Source organism: Pseudophryne corroboree, chromosome 1 (genome assembly GCF_028390025.1).
Source record: "Pseudophryne corroboree isolate aPseCor3 chromosome 1, aPseCor3.hap2, whole genome shotgun sequence".
Lineage (NCBI taxonomy): Eukaryota > Metazoa > Chordata > Amphibia > Anura > Myobatrachidae > Pseudophryne > Pseudophryne corroboree.
In genome coordinates this window covers 886407045-886422261 of record NC_086444.1, presented here as the reverse complement: position 1 = coordinate 886422261, position 15217 = coordinate 886407045, and the positions used below count along the sequence as shown (strand labels likewise).

General features: G+C 33.6%; 11 non-coding genes across 11 annotated transcripts; all 11 read right to left on the bottom strand.

Moving 5' to 3' along the window:
• Positions 1 to 2182: 2182 nt before the first annotated feature.
• Positions 2183 to 2255, bottom strand: TRNAK-UUU (transfer RNA lysine (anticodon UUU)). Its single transcript has one exon. It is a non-coding gene; the product is annotated as a tRNA-Lys (tRNA).
• A 1230-nt stretch (positions 2256 to 3485) lies between these two features.
• Positions 3486 to 3558, bottom strand: TRNAK-UUU (transfer RNA lysine (anticodon UUU)). The gene has a single exon. It is a non-coding gene; the product is annotated as a tRNA-Lys (tRNA).
• Positions 3559 to 4786: 1228 nt separating this feature from the next.
• TRNAK-UUU (transfer RNA lysine (anticodon UUU)) lies at positions 4787 to 4859 on the bottom strand. Its single transcript has one exon. It is a non-coding gene; the product is annotated as a tRNA-Lys (tRNA).
• A 1230-nt stretch (positions 4860 to 6089) lies between these two features.
• TRNAK-UUU (transfer RNA lysine (anticodon UUU)) lies at positions 6090 to 6162 on the bottom strand. Its single transcript has one exon. It is a non-coding gene; the product is annotated as a tRNA-Lys (tRNA).
• A 1231-nt stretch (positions 6163 to 7393) lies between these two features.
• On the bottom strand, positions 7394 to 7466 carry TRNAK-UUU (transfer RNA lysine (anticodon UUU)). The gene has a single exon. It is a non-coding gene; the product is annotated as a tRNA-Lys (tRNA).
• Positions 7467 to 8045: 579 nt separating this feature from the next.
• Positions 8046 to 8118, bottom strand: TRNAK-UUU (transfer RNA lysine (anticodon UUU)). Its single transcript has one exon. It is a non-coding gene; the product is annotated as a tRNA-Lys (tRNA).
• Positions 8119 to 9348: 1230 nt separating this feature from the next.
• TRNAK-UUU (transfer RNA lysine (anticodon UUU)) lies at positions 9349 to 9421 on the bottom strand. Its single transcript has one exon. It is a non-coding gene; the product is annotated as a tRNA-Lys (tRNA).
• A 1885-nt stretch (positions 9422 to 11306) lies between these two features.
• Positions 11307 to 11379, bottom strand: TRNAK-UUU (transfer RNA lysine (anticodon UUU)). Its single transcript has one exon. It is a non-coding gene; the product is annotated as a tRNA-Lys (tRNA).
• Positions 11380 to 11958: 579 nt separating this feature from the next.
• TRNAK-UUU (transfer RNA lysine (anticodon UUU)) lies at positions 11959 to 12031 on the bottom strand. The gene has a single exon. It is a non-coding gene; the product is annotated as a tRNA-Lys (tRNA).
• Positions 12032 to 12610: 579 nt separating this feature from the next.
• TRNAK-UUU (transfer RNA lysine (anticodon UUU)) lies at positions 12611 to 12683 on the bottom strand. The gene has a single exon. It is a non-coding gene; the product is annotated as a tRNA-Lys (tRNA).
• Positions 12684 to 13914: 1231 nt separating this feature from the next.
• On the bottom strand, positions 13915 to 13987 carry TRNAK-UUU (transfer RNA lysine (anticodon UUU)). Its single transcript has one exon. It is a non-coding gene; the product is annotated as a tRNA-Lys (tRNA).
• Positions 13988 to 15217: the final 1230 nt, after the last annotated feature.

Here is a 15217-nt window from a genome sequence, read left to right as displayed (position 1 = left end):
TTTGTGATGATTATATTACTAGATGCCAATAATGTGTGCCTATTGAAGAGTGATAAAGTCAATTCTTAATATTCTACAGAATCTTTCCAATCTATTCACCTTCCCATTGAATAATGAACATAATCAGCATCAACAATTAAAAGATGGCTGCCTGCAGGAATGGATAATTTTTAACTCTGCAATAATGTCCATTTCACAAACAAAAACAGCATTGTTTAAAAGACACCCACCTGAACAGGGACTTGAACCCTGGACCCTCAGATTAAAAGTCTGATGCTCTACCGACTGAGCTATCAAAGCTCTGAGTGCTGAAGTTGCCATATTGGAAACTGCTCGAAATATATAAAACATGACAATTTGCTGTTCAATTACAAAAAATGTGGAAAAATATATGTGTTACTGCTATCATGAACTAAAAGACTTGGCTTGTAGGGTCTCTTGATGAAATACATTTTAGTTTCCTCTGTGTTTAAGATGTAAATCCTTAGATTCGTTAAGTATCACCTTACTTCAATAATCACATTCAATTATTTTTGTCAAAGAGGTTTGATTTATTACTTGTCTAATTTAATCACTGTGTGCCTATCAAAGAAGGATGGATTTGAGTTCCTGATGAAATAAAGTCTTTAGAACTAACATGTAGCGATACTACTTTGTGATGATTATATTACTAGATGCCAATAATGTGTGCCTATTGAAGAGTGATAAAGTCCATTCTTAATATTCTACAGAATCTTCCCAATCTATTAACCTTCCCATTGAATAATGAACATAATCAGCATCAACAATTAAAAGATGGCTGCCTGCAGGAATGGATAATTTTAAACTCTGCAAAATTGTCCATTTCACAAACAAAAACACCATTGTTTAAAAGACACTCGCCTGAATAGGGACTTGAACCCTGGACCCTCAGATTAAAAGTCTGATGCTCTACCGACTGAGCTATCCATTCTCTGAACACTGAAGTTGCCATATTGGAAACTGCTCGAAATATATAAAACATGACAATTTGATGTGCAATTACAAAAAATGTAGAAAAATATATGTGTTACTGCAATCATGAACTGAAAGACTTGGCTTGTAGGGTATATTGATGAAATATATTTTAGTTTCCTCTGTGTTTAAGATGTAAATTCTTAGATTCGTTAAGTATCACCTTACTTCAATAATCACATTCAATTATTTTTGTCAAAGAAGTTTGATTTATTACTTGTCTAATTTAATCACTGTGTGCCTATCAAAGAAGGATGGATTTCAGTTCCTGATTAAATAAAGTCTTTAGAACTGACATGTAGCGATACTACTTTGTGATGATTATATTACTAGATGCCAATAATGTGTGCATATTGAAGAGTGATAAAGTCCATTCTTAATATTCTACAGAATCTTTCCAATCTATACACCTTCCCATTGAATAATGAACATAATCAGCATCAACAATTAAAAGATGGCTGCCTGCAGGAATGGATAATTTTAAACTCTGCAAAATTGTCCATTTCACAAACAAAAACACCATTGTTTAAAAGACACTCGCCTGAACAGGGACTTGAACCCTGGACCCTCAGATTAAAAGTCTGATGCTCTACCGTCTGAGTTATCCTGGCTCTGAGTGCTGAAGTTGCCATATTGGAAACTGCTCGAAATATATAAAACATGACAATTTGCTGTGCAATTACAAAAAATGTGGAAAAATATATGTGTTACTGCAATCATGAACTGAAAGACTTGGCTTGTAGGGTCTCTTGATGAAATATATTTTAGTTTCCTCTGTGTTTAAGATGTAAATCCTTAGATTCATTAAGTATCACCTTACTTCAATAATCACATTCAATTATTTTTGTCAAAGAAGTTTGATTTATTACTTGTCTAATTTAATCACTGTGTGCCTATCAAAGAAGGATGGATTGAGTTCCTGATGAAATAAAGTCTTTAGAACTGACATGTAGCGATACTACTTTGTGATGATTATATTACTAGATGCCAATAATGTGTGCCTATTGAAGAGTGATAAAGTCCATTCTTAATATTCTACAGAATCTTTCCAATCTATTCACCTTCCCATTGAATAATGAACATAATCAGCATCAACAATTAAAAGATGGCTGCCTGCAGGAATGGATAATTTTATACTCTGCAAAATTGTCCATTTCACAAACAAAAACACCATTGTTTAAAAGACACTCACCTGAACAGGGACTTGAACCCTGGACCCTCAGATTAAAAGTCTGAAGCTCTACCGACGGAGCTATCCAGGCTCTGAGCACTGAAGTTGCCATATTAGAAACTGCTCGAAATATATAAAACATGATAATTTTCTGTGCAATTACAAAAAATGTGGAAAAATATATGTGTTACTGCTATCATGAACTAAAAGACTTGGCTTGTAGGGTCTCTTGATGAAATATATTTTAGTTTCCTCTGTGTTTAAGATGTAAATCCTTAGATTCGTTAAGTATCACCTTACTTCAATAATCACATTCAATTATTTTGTCAAAGAGGTTTGATTTATTACTTGTCTAATTTAATCACTGTGTGCCTATCAAAGAAGAATGGATTTGAGTTCCTGATGAAATAAAGTCTTTAGAACTAACATGTAGCGATACTACTTTGTGATGATTATATTACTAGATGCCAATAATGTGTGCCTATTGAAGAGTGATAAAGTCCATTCTTAATATTCTACAGAATCTTTCCAATCTATTAACCTTCCCATTGAATAATGAACATAATCAGCATCAACAATTAAAAGATGGCTGCCTGCAGGAATGGATAATTTTAAACTCTGCAAAATTGTCCATTTCACAAATAAAAACACCATTGTTTAAAAGACACTCGCCTGAACAGGGACTTGAACCCTGGACCCTCAGAGTAAAAGTCTGATGCTCTACCGACTGAGCTATCCATTCTCTGAACACTGAAGTTGCCATATTGGAAACTGCTCGAAATATATAAAACATGACAATTTGATGTGCAATTACCAAAAATGTGGAAAAATATATGTGTTACTGCAATCATGAACTGAAAGACTTGGCTTGTAGGGTATCTTGATGAAATATATTTTAGTTTCCTCTGTGTTTAAGATGTAAATTCTTAGATTCGTTAAGTATCACCTTACTTCAATAATCACATTCAATTATTTTTGTCAAAGAGGTTTGATTTATTATTTGTCTAATTTAATCACTGTGTGCCTATCAAAGAAGGATGGATTTGAGTTCCTGATGAAATAAAGTCTTTAGAACTGACATGTAGCGATACTACTTTGTGATGATTATATTACTAGATGCCAATAATGTGTGCCTATTGAAGAGTGATAAAGTCCATTCTTAATATTCTACAGAATCTTTCCAATCTATTCACCTTCCCATTGATTAATGAACATAATCAGCATCAACAATTAAAAGATGGCTGCCTGCAGGAATGGATAATTTTATACTCTGCAAAATTGTCCATTTCACAAACAAAAACACCATTGTTTAAAAGACACTCACCTGAACAGGGACTTGAACCCTGGACCCTCAGATTAAAAGTCTGAAGCTCTACCGACTGAGCTATCCAGGCTCTGAGCACTGAAGTTGCCATATTAGAAACTGCTCGAAATATATAAAACATGACAATTTGCTGTGCAATTACAAAAAATGTGGAAAAATATATGTGTTACTGCAATCATGAACTTAAAGACTTGGCTTGTAGGGTATCTTGATGAAATATATTTTAGTTTCCTCTGTGTTTAAGATGTAAATCCTTAGATTCGTTAAGTATCACCTTACTTCAATAATCACATTCAATTATTTTTGTCAAAGAAGTTTGATTTATTACTTGTCTAATTTAATCACTGTGTGCCTATCAAAGAAGGATGGATTTGAGTTCCTGATTAAATAAAGTCTTTAGAACTGACATGTAGCGATACTACTTTGTGATGATTATATTACTAGATGCCAATAATGTGTGCATATTGAAGAGTGATAAAGTCCATTCTTAATATCCTACAGAATCTTTCCAATCTATACACCTTCCCATTGAATAATGAACATAATCAGCATCAACAATTAAAAGATGGCTGCCTGCAGGAATGGATAATTTTAAACTCTGCAAAATTGTCCATTTCACAAACAAAAACACCATTGTTTAAAAGACACTCGCCTGAACAGGGACTTGAACCCTGGACCCTCAGATTAAAAGTTTGATGCTCTACCGTCTGAGTTATCCTGGCTCTGAATGCTGAAGTTGCCATATTGGAAACTGCTCGAAATATATAAAACATGACAATTTGCTGTGCAATTACAAAAAATGTGGAAAAATATATGTGTTACTGCAATCATGAACTGAAAGACTTGGCTTGTAGGGTCTCTTGATGAAATATATTTTAGTTTCCTCTGTGTTTAAGATGTAAATCCTTAGATTCATTAAGTATCACCTTACTTCAATAATCACATTCAATTATTTTTGTCAAAGAGGTTTGATTTATTACTTGTCTAATTTAACCACTGTGTGCCTATCAAAGAAGGATGGATTTGAGTTCCTGATGAAATAAAGTCTTTAGAACTAACATGTAGCGATACTACTTTGTGATGATTATATTACTAGATGCCAACAATTTGTGCCTATTGAAGAGTGATAAAGTCCATTCTTAATATTCTACAGAATCTTTCCAATCTTTTCACCTTCCCATTGAATAATGAACATAAGCATCAACAATTAAAAGATGGCTGCCTGCAGGAATGGATAATTTTAAACTCTGCAAAATTGTCCATTTCACAAACAAAAAGACCATTGTTTAAAAGACACTCACCTGAACAGGGACTTGAACCCTGGACCCTCAGATTAAAAGTCTGATGCTCTACCGACTGAGCTATCCAGGCTCTGAGTGCTGAAGTTGCCATATTGGAAACTGCTTGAAATATATAAAACATGACAATTTGCTGTGCAATTACAAAAAATGTGGAAAAATATATGTGTTACTGCTATCATGAACTAAAAGACTTGGCTTGTAGGGTCTCTTGATGAAATATATTTTAGTTTCCTCTGTGTTTAAGATGTAAATCCTTAGATTCGTTAAGTATCACCTTACTTCAATAATCACATTCAATTATTTTGTCAAAGAGGTTTGATTTATTACTTGTCTAATTTAATCACTGTGTGCCTATCAAAGAAGAATGGATTTGAGTTCCTGATGAAATAAAGTCTTTAGAACTAACATGTAGCGATACTACTTTGTGATGATTATATTACTAGATGCCAATAATGTGTGCCTATTGAAGAGTGATAAAGTCCATTCTTAATATTCTACAGAATCTTTCCAATCTATTAACCTTCCCATTGAATAATGAACATAATCAGCATCAACAATTAAAAGATGGCTGCCTGCAGGAATGGATAATTTTAAACTCTGCAAAATTGTCCATTTCACAAATAAAAACACCATTGTTTAAAAGACACTCGCCTGAACAGGGACTTGAACCCTGGACCCTCAGAGTAAAAGTCTGATGCTCTACCGACTGAGCTATCCATTCTCTGAACACTGAAGTTGCCATATTGGAAACTGCTCGAAATATATAAAACATGACAATTTGATGTGCAATTACCAAAAATGTGGAAAAATATATGTGTTACTGCAATCATGAACTGAAAGACTTGGCTTGTAGGGTATCTTGATGAAATATATTTTAGTTTCCTCTGTGTTTAAGATGTAAATTCTTAGATTCGTTAAGTATCACCTTACTTCAATAATCACATTCAATTATTTTTGTCAAAGAGGTTTGATTTATTATTTGTCTAATTTAATCACTGTGTGCCTATCAAAGAAGGATGGATTTGAGTTCCTGATGAAATAAAGTCTTTAGAACTGACATGTAGCGATACTACTTTGTGATGATTATATTACTAGATGCCAATAATGTGTGCCTATTGAAGAGTGATAAAGTCCATTCTTAATATTCTACAGAATCTTTCCAATCTATTCACCTTCCCATTGATTAATGAACATAATCAGCATCAACAATTAAAAGATGGCTGCCTGCAGGAATGGATAATTTTATACTCTGCAAAATTGTCCATTTCACAAACAAAAACACCATTGTTTAAAAGACACTCACCTGAACAGGGACTTGAACCCTGGACCCTCAGATTAAAAGTCTGAAGCTCTACCGACTGAGCTATCCAGGCTCTGAGCACTGAAGTTGCCATATTAGAAACTGCTCGAAATATATAAAACATGACAATTTGCTGTGCAATTACAAAAAATGTGGAAAAATATATGTGTTACTGCAATCATGAACTTAAAGACTTGGCTTGTAGGGTATCTTGATGAAATATATTTTAGTTTCCTCTGTGTTTAAGATGTAAATCCTTAGATTCGTTAAGTATCACCTTACTTCAATAATCACATTCAATTATTTTTGTCAAAGAAGTTTGATTTATTACTTGTCTAATTTAATCACTGTGTGCCTATCAAAGAAGGATGGATTTGAGTTCCTGATTAAATAAAGTCTTTAGAACTGACATGTAGCGATACTACTTTGTGATGATTATATTACTAGATGCCAATAATGTGTGCATATTGAAGAGTGATAAAGTCCATTCTTAATATTCTACAGAATCTTTCCAATCTATACACCTTCCCATTGAATAATGAACATAATCAGCATCAACAATTAAAAGATGGCTGCCTGCAGGAATGGATAATTTTAAACTCTGCAAAATTGTCCATTTCACAAACAAAAACACCATTGTTTAAAAGACACTCGCCTGAACAGGGACTTGAACCCTGGACCCTCAGATTAAAAGTTTGATGCTCTACCGTCTGAGTTATCCTGGCTCTGAATGCTGAAGTTGCCATATTGGAAACTGCTCGAAATATATAAAACATGACAATTTGCTGTGCAATTACAAAAAATGTGGAAAAATATATGTGTTACTGCAATCATGAACTGAAAGACTTGGCTTGTAGGGTCTCTTGATGAAATATATTTTAGTTTCCTCTGTGTTTAAGATGTAAATCCTTAGATTCATTAAGTATCACCTTACTTCAATAATCACATTCAATTATTTTTGTCAAAGAGGTTTGATTTATTACTTGTCTAATTTAATCACTGTGTGCCTATCAAAGAAGGATGGATTTGAGTTCCTGATGAAACAAAGTCTTTAGAACTGACATGTAGTGATACTACTTTGTGATGACTATATTACTAGATGCCAATAATGTGTGCCTATTGAAGAGTGATAAAGTCCATTCTTAATATTCTAAAGAATCTCTCCAATCTATACACCTTCCCATTGAATAATGAACATAATCAGCATCAACAATTAAAAGATGGCTGCCTGCAGGAATGGATAATTTTAAACTCTGCAAAATTGTCCATTTCACAAACAAAAAGACCATTGTTTAAAAGACACTCACCTGAACAGGGACTTGAACCCTGGACCCTCAGATTAAAAGTCTGACGCTCTACCGACTGAGCTATCCAGGCTCTGAGTGCTGAAGTTGCCATATTGGAAACTGCTTGAAATATATAAAACATGACAATTTGCTGTGCAATTACAAAAAATGTGGAAAAATATATGTGTTACTGCAATCATGAACTGAAAGACTTGGCTTGTAGGGTCTCTTGATGAAATATATTTTAGTTTCCTCTGTGTTTAAGTTGTAAATCCTTAGATGCTTTAAGTATCACCTCACTTCAATAATCACATTCAATTATTTTTGTCAAAGAGGTTTGATTTATTACTTGTCTAATTTAATCACTGTGTGCCTATCAAAGAAGGATGGATTTGAGTTCCTGATGAAACAAAGTCTTTAGAACTGACATGTAGTGATACTACTTTGTGATGACTATATTACTAGATGCCAATAATGTGTGCCTATTGAAGAGTGATAAAGTCCATTCTTAATATTCTAAAGAATCTCTCCAATCTATACACCTTCCCATTGAATAATGAACATAATCAGCATCAACAATTAAAAGATGGCTGCCTGCAGGAATGGATGATTTTAAACTCTGCAAAATTGTCCACTTCACAAACAAAAAAACCATTGTTTAAAAGACACTCGCCTGAACAGGGACTTGAACCCTGGACCCTCAGATTAAAAGTCTGATGCTCTACCGACTGAGCTATCCAGGATCTGAGTGCTGAAATTGCCATATTGGAAACTGCTCGAAATATATAAAACATGACAATTTGCTGTTCAATTACAAAAAATTTGGAAAAATATATGTGTTACTGCTATCATGAACTAAAAGACTTGGCTTGTAGGGTCTCTTGATGAAATATATTTTAGTTTCCTCTGTGTTTAAGATGTAAATCCTTAGATTCGTTAAGTATCACCTTACTTCAATAATCACATTCAATTATTTTGTCAAAGAGGTTTGATTTATTACTTGTCTAATTTAATCACTGTGTGCCTATCAAAGAAGGATGGATTTGAGTTCCTGATGAAATAAAGTCTTTAGAACTAACATGTAGCGATACTACTTTGTGATGATTATATTACTAGATGCCAATAATGTGTGCCTATTGAAGAGTGATAAAGTCCATTCTTAATATTCTACAGAATCTTTCCAATCTATTAACCTTCCCATCGAATAATGAACATAATCAGCATCAACAATAAAAAGATGGCTGCCTGCAGGAATGGATAATTTTAAACTCTGCAAAATTGTCCATTTCACAAACAAAAACACCATTGTATAAAAGACACTCGCCTGAACAGGGACTTGAACCCTGGACCCTCAGAGTAAAAGTCTGATGCTCTACCGACTGAGCTATCCATTCTCTGAACACTGAAGTTGCCATATTGGAAACTGCTCGAAATATATAAAACATGACAATTTGATGTGCAATTACAAAAAATGTGGAAAAATATATGTGTTACTGCAATCATGAACTGAAAGACTTGGCTTGTAGGGTATCTTGATGAAATATATTTTAGTTTCCTCTGTGTTTAAGATGTAAATTCTTAGATTCGTTAAGTATCACCTTACTTCAATAATCACATTCAATTATTTTTGTCAAAGATGTTTGATTTATTATTTATCTAATTTAATCACTGTGTGCCTATCAAAGAAGGATGGATTTGAGTTCCTGATGAAATAAAGTCTTTAGAACTGACATGTAGCGATACTACTTTGTGATGATTATATTACTAGATGCCAATAATGTGTGCTTATTGAAGAGTGATAAAGTCCATTCTTAATATTCTACAGAATCTTTCCAATCTATTCACCTTCCCATTGAATAATGAACATAATCAGCATCAACAATTAAAAGATGGCTGCCTGCAGGAATGGATAATTTTATACTCTGCAAAATTGTCCATTTCACAAACAAAAACACCATTGTTTAAAAGACACTCACCTGAACAGGGACTTGAACCCTGGACCCTCAGATTAAAAGTCTGAAGCTCTACCGACTGAGCTATCCAGGCTCTGAGCACTGAATTTGCCATATTAGAAACTGCTCAAAATATATAAAACATGACAATTTGCTGTGCAATTACAAAAAATGTGGAAAAATATATGTGTTACTGCAATCATGAACTTAAAGACTTGGCTTGTAGGGTATCTTGATGAAATATATTTTAGTTTCCTCTGTGTTTAAGATGTAAATCCTTAGATTCGTTAAGTATCACCTTACTTCAATAATCACATTCAATTATTTTTGTCAAAGAGGTTTGATTTATTACTTGTCTAATTTAATCACTGTGTGCCTATCAAAGAAGGATGGATTTGAGTTCCTGATGAAATAAAGTCTTTAGAACTGACATGTAGCGATACTACTTTGTGATGATTATATTACTAGATGCCAATAATGTGTGCCTATTGAAGAGTGATAAAGTCCATTCTTAATATTCTACAGAATCTTTCCAATCTATTCACCTTCCCATTGAATAATGAACATAATCAGCATCAACAATTAAAAGATGGCTGCCTGCAGGAATGGATAATTTTTAACTCTGCAATAATGTCCATTTCACAAACAAAAACACCATTGTTTAAAAGACACCCACCTGAACAGGGACTTGAACCCTGGACCCTCAGATTAAAAGTCTGATGCTCTACCGACTGAGCTATCAAAGCTCTGAGTGCTGAAGTTGCCATATTGGAAACTGCTCGAAATATATAAAACATGACAATTTGCTGTGCAATTACAAAAAATGTGGAAAAATATATGTGTTACTGCAATCATGAACTGAAAGACTTGGCTTGTAGGGTCTCTTGATAAAATATATTTTAGTTTCCTCTGTGTTTTTAAGTTGTAAATCCTTAGATGCTTTAAGTATCACCTCACTTCAATAATCACATTCTATTATTTTTGTCAAAGAGGTTTGATTTATTACTTGTCTAATTTAATCACTGTGTGCCTATCAAAGAAGGATGGATTTGAGTTCCTGATGAAACAAAGTCTTTAGAACTGACATGTAGTGATACTACTTTGTGATGACTATATTACTAGTTGCCAATAATGTGTGCCTATTGAAGAGTGATAAAGTCCATTCTTAATATTCTAAAGAATCTCTCCAATCTATACACCTTCCCATTGAATAATGAACATAATCAGCATCAACAATTAAAAGATGGCTGCCTGCAGGAATGGATGATTTTAAACTCTGCAAAATTGTCCATTTCACAAACAAAAACACCATTGTTTAGAAGACACTCTCCTGATTAGGGACTTGAACCCTGGACCCTCAGATTAAAAGTCTGATGCTCTACTGACTGAGCTATCCATTCTCTGAAAACTGATGTTGCCATATTGGAAACTGCTCGAAATATTTAAAACATGACAATTTGCTGTGCAATTACAAAAAATGTGGAAAAATATATGTGTTACTGCAATCATGAACTGAAAGACTTGGCTTGTAGGGTCTCTTGATGAAATATATTTTAGTTTCCTCTGTGTTTAAGTTGTAAATCCTTAGATGCTTTAAGTATCACCTCACTTCAATAATCACATTCAATTATTTTTGTCAAAGAGGTTTGATTTATTACTTGTCTAATTTAATCACTGTGTGCCTATCAAAGAAGGATGGATTTGAGTTCCTGATGAAACAAAGTCTTTAGAACTGACATGTAGTGATACTACTTTGTGATGACTATATTACTAGATGCCAATAATGTGTGCCTATTGAAGAGTGATAAAGTCCATTCTTAATATTCTAAAGAATCTCTCCAATCTATACACCTTCCCATTGAATAATGAACAAAATCAGCATCAACAATTAAAAGATGGCTGCCTGCAGGAATGGATAATTTTAAACTCTGCAAAATTGTCCATTTCACAAACAAAAACACCATTGTTTAGAAGACACTCGCCTGAACAGGGACTTGAACCCTGGACCCTCAGATTAAAAGTCTGATGCTCTACCGACTGAGCTATCCAGGCTCTGAGCACTGAAGTTGCCATATTGGAAACTGCTCGAAATATATAAAACATGACAATTTGCTGTGCAATTACAAAAAATGTGGAAAAATATATGTGTTACAGCTATCATAAACTGAAAGACTTGGCTTATAGGTTCTCTTGATGAAATATATTTTAGTTTCCTCTGTGTTTAAGATGTAAATCCTTAGATTCGTTAAGTATCACCTTACTTCAATAATCACATTCAATTATTTTTGTCAAAGAGGTTTGATTTATTACTTGTCTAATTTAATCACTGTGTGCCTATCAAAGAAGGATGGATTTGAGTTCCTGATGAAATAAAGTCTTTAGAACTGACATGTAGCGATACTACTTTGTGATGATTATATTACTAGATGCCAATAATGTGTGCCTATTGAAGAGTGATAAAGTCCATTCTTAATATTCTACAGAATCTTTCCAATCTATTCACCTTCCCATTGAATAATGAACATAATCAGCATCAACAATTAAAAGATGGCTGCCTGCAGGAATGGATAATTTTAAACTTTGCAAAATTGTCCATTTCACAAACAAAAACAACATTGTTTAATAGACACTCGCCTGAACAGGGACTTGAACCCTGGACCCTCAGATTAAAAGTCTGATGCTCTACCGACTGAGCTATCCAGGCTCTGAGCACTGAAGTTGCCATATTGGAAACTGCTTGAAATATATAAAACATGACAATTTGCTGTGCAATTACAAAAAATGTGTAAAAATATATGTGTTACTGCAATCATGAACTGAAAGACTTGGCTGGTAGGGTCTCTTGGTGAAATATATTTTAGTTTCCTCTGTGTTTAAGTTGTAACTCCTTAGATGCTTTAAGTATCACCTCACTTCAATAATCACATTCAATTATTTTTGTCAAAGAGGTTTGATTTATTACTTGTCTAATTTAATCACTGTGTGCCTATCAAAGAAGGATGGATTTGAGTTCCTGATGAAACAAAGTCTTTAGAACTGACATGTAGTGATACTACTTTGTGATGATTATATTACTAGATGCCAATAATGTGTGCCTATTGAAGAGTGATAAAGTCCATTCTTAATATTCTACAGAATCTTTCCAATCTATTCACCTTCCCATTGAATAATGAACATAATCAGCATCAACAATTAATAGATGGCTGCCTGCAGGAATGGATAATTTTAAACTCTGCAAAATTGTCCATTTCACAAACAAAAACACCATTGTTTAAAAGACACTCACCTGAACAGGGACTTGAACCCTGGACCCTCAGATTAAAAGTCTGATGCTCTACCGACTGAGCTATCCAGGCTCTGAGTGCTGAAGTTGCCATATTGGAAACTGCTTGAAATATATAAAACATGACAATTTGCTGTGCAAATACAAAAAATGTGGATAAATATATGTGTTACTGCAATCATGAACTGAAAGACTTGGCTTGTAGGGTCTCTTGATGAAATATATTTTAGTTTCCTCTGTGTTTAAGTTGTAAATCCTTAGATGCTTTAAGTATCACCTCACTTCAATAATCACATTCAATTATTTTTGTCAAAGAGGATTGATTTATTACTAGTCTAATTTAATCACTGTGTGCCTATCAAAGAAGGATGGATTTGAGTTCCTGATGAAATAAAGTCTTTAGAACTAACATGTAGCGATACTACTTTGTGATGATTATATTACTAGATGCCAATAATGTGTGCCTATTGAAGAGTGATAAAGTCCATTCTTAATATTCTACAGAATCTTTCCAATCTATTAACCTTCCCATCGAATAATGAACATAATCAGCATCAACAATTAAAAGATGGCTGCCTGCAGGAATGGATAATTTTAAACTCTGCAAAATTGTCCATTTCACAAACAAAAACACCATTGTATAAAAGACACTCGCCTGAACAGGGACTTGAACCCTGGACCCTCAGAGTAAAAGTCTGATGCTCTACCGACTGAGCTATCCATTCTCTGAACACTGAAGTTGCCATATTGGAAACTGCTCGAAATATATAAAACATGACAATTTGATGTGCAATTACAAAAAATGTGGAAAAATATATGTGTTACTGCAATCATGAACTGAAAGACTTGGCTTGTAGGGTATCTTGATGAAATATATTTTAGTTTCCTCTGTGTTTAAGATGTAAATTCTTAGATTCGTTAAGTATCACCTTACTTCAATAATCACATTCAATTATTTTTGTCAAAGATGTTTGATTTATTATTTGTCTAATTTAATCACTGTGTGCCTATCAAAGAAGGATGGATTTGAGTTCCTGATGAAATAAAGTCTTTAGAACTGACATGTAGCGATACTACTTTGTGATGATTATATTACTAGATGCCAATAATGTGTGCTTATTGAAGAGTGATAAAGTCCATTCTTAATATTCTACAGAATCTTTCCAATCTATTCACCTTCCCATTGAATAATGAACATAATCAGCATCAACAATTAAAAGATGGCTGCCTGCAGGAATGGATAATTTTATACTCTGCAAAATTGTCCATTTCACAAACAAAAACACCATTGTTTAAAAGACACTCACCTGAACAGGGACTTGAACCCTGGACCCTCAGATTAAAAGTCTGAAGCTCTAACGACTGAGCTATCCAGGCTCTGAGCACTGAATTTGCCATATTAGAAACTGCTCAAAATATATAAAACATGACAATTTGCTGTGCAATTACAAAAAATGTGGAAAAATATATGTGTTACTGCAATCATGAACTTAAAGACTTGGCTTGTAGGGTATCTTGATGAAATATATTTTAGTTTCCTCTGTGTTTAAGATGTAAATCCTTAGATTCGTTAAGTATCACCTTACTTCAATAATCACATTCAATTATTTTTGTCAAAGAGGTTTGATTTATTACTTGTCTAATTTAATCACTGTGTGCCTATCAAAGAAGGATGGATTTGAGTTCCTGATGAAATAAAGTCTTTAGAACTGACATGTAGCGATACTACTTTGTGATGATTATATTACTAGATGCCAATAATGTGTGCCTATTGAAGAGTGATAAAGTCCATTCTTAATATTCTACAGAATCTTTCCAATCTATTCACCTTCCCATTGAATAATGAACATAATCAGCATCAACAATTAAAAGATGGCTGCCTGCAGGAATGGATAATTTTTAACTCTGCAATAATGTCCATTTCACAAACAAAAACACCATTGTTTAAAAGACACCCACCTGAACAGGGACTTGAACCCTGGACCCTCAGATTAAAAGTCTGATGCTCTACCGACTGAGCTATCAAAGCTCTGAGTGCTGAAGTTGCCATATTGGAAACTGCTCGAAATATATAAAACATGACAATTTGCTGTGCAATTACAAAAAATGTGGAAAAATATATGTGTTACTGCAATCATGAACTGAAAGACTTGGCTTGTAGGGTCTCTTGATAAAATATATTTTAGTTTCCTCTGTGTTTAAGTTGTAAATCCTTAGATGCTTTAAGTATCACCTCACTTCAATAATCACATTATATTATTTTTGTCAAAGAGGTTTGATTTATTACTTGTCTAATTTAATCACTGTGTGCCTATCAAAGAAGGATGGATTTGAGTTCCTGATGAAACAAAGTCTTTAGAACTGACATGTAGTGATACTACTTTGTGATGACTATATTACTAGATGCCAATAATGTGTGCCTATTGAAGAGTGATAAAGTCCATTCTTAATATTCTAAAGAATCTCTCCAATCTATACACCTTCCCATTGAATAATGAACATAATCAGCATCAACAATTAAAAGATGGCTGCCTGCAGGAATGGATGATTTTAAACTCTGCAAAATTGTCCATTTCACAAACAAAAACACCATTGTTTAGAAGACAC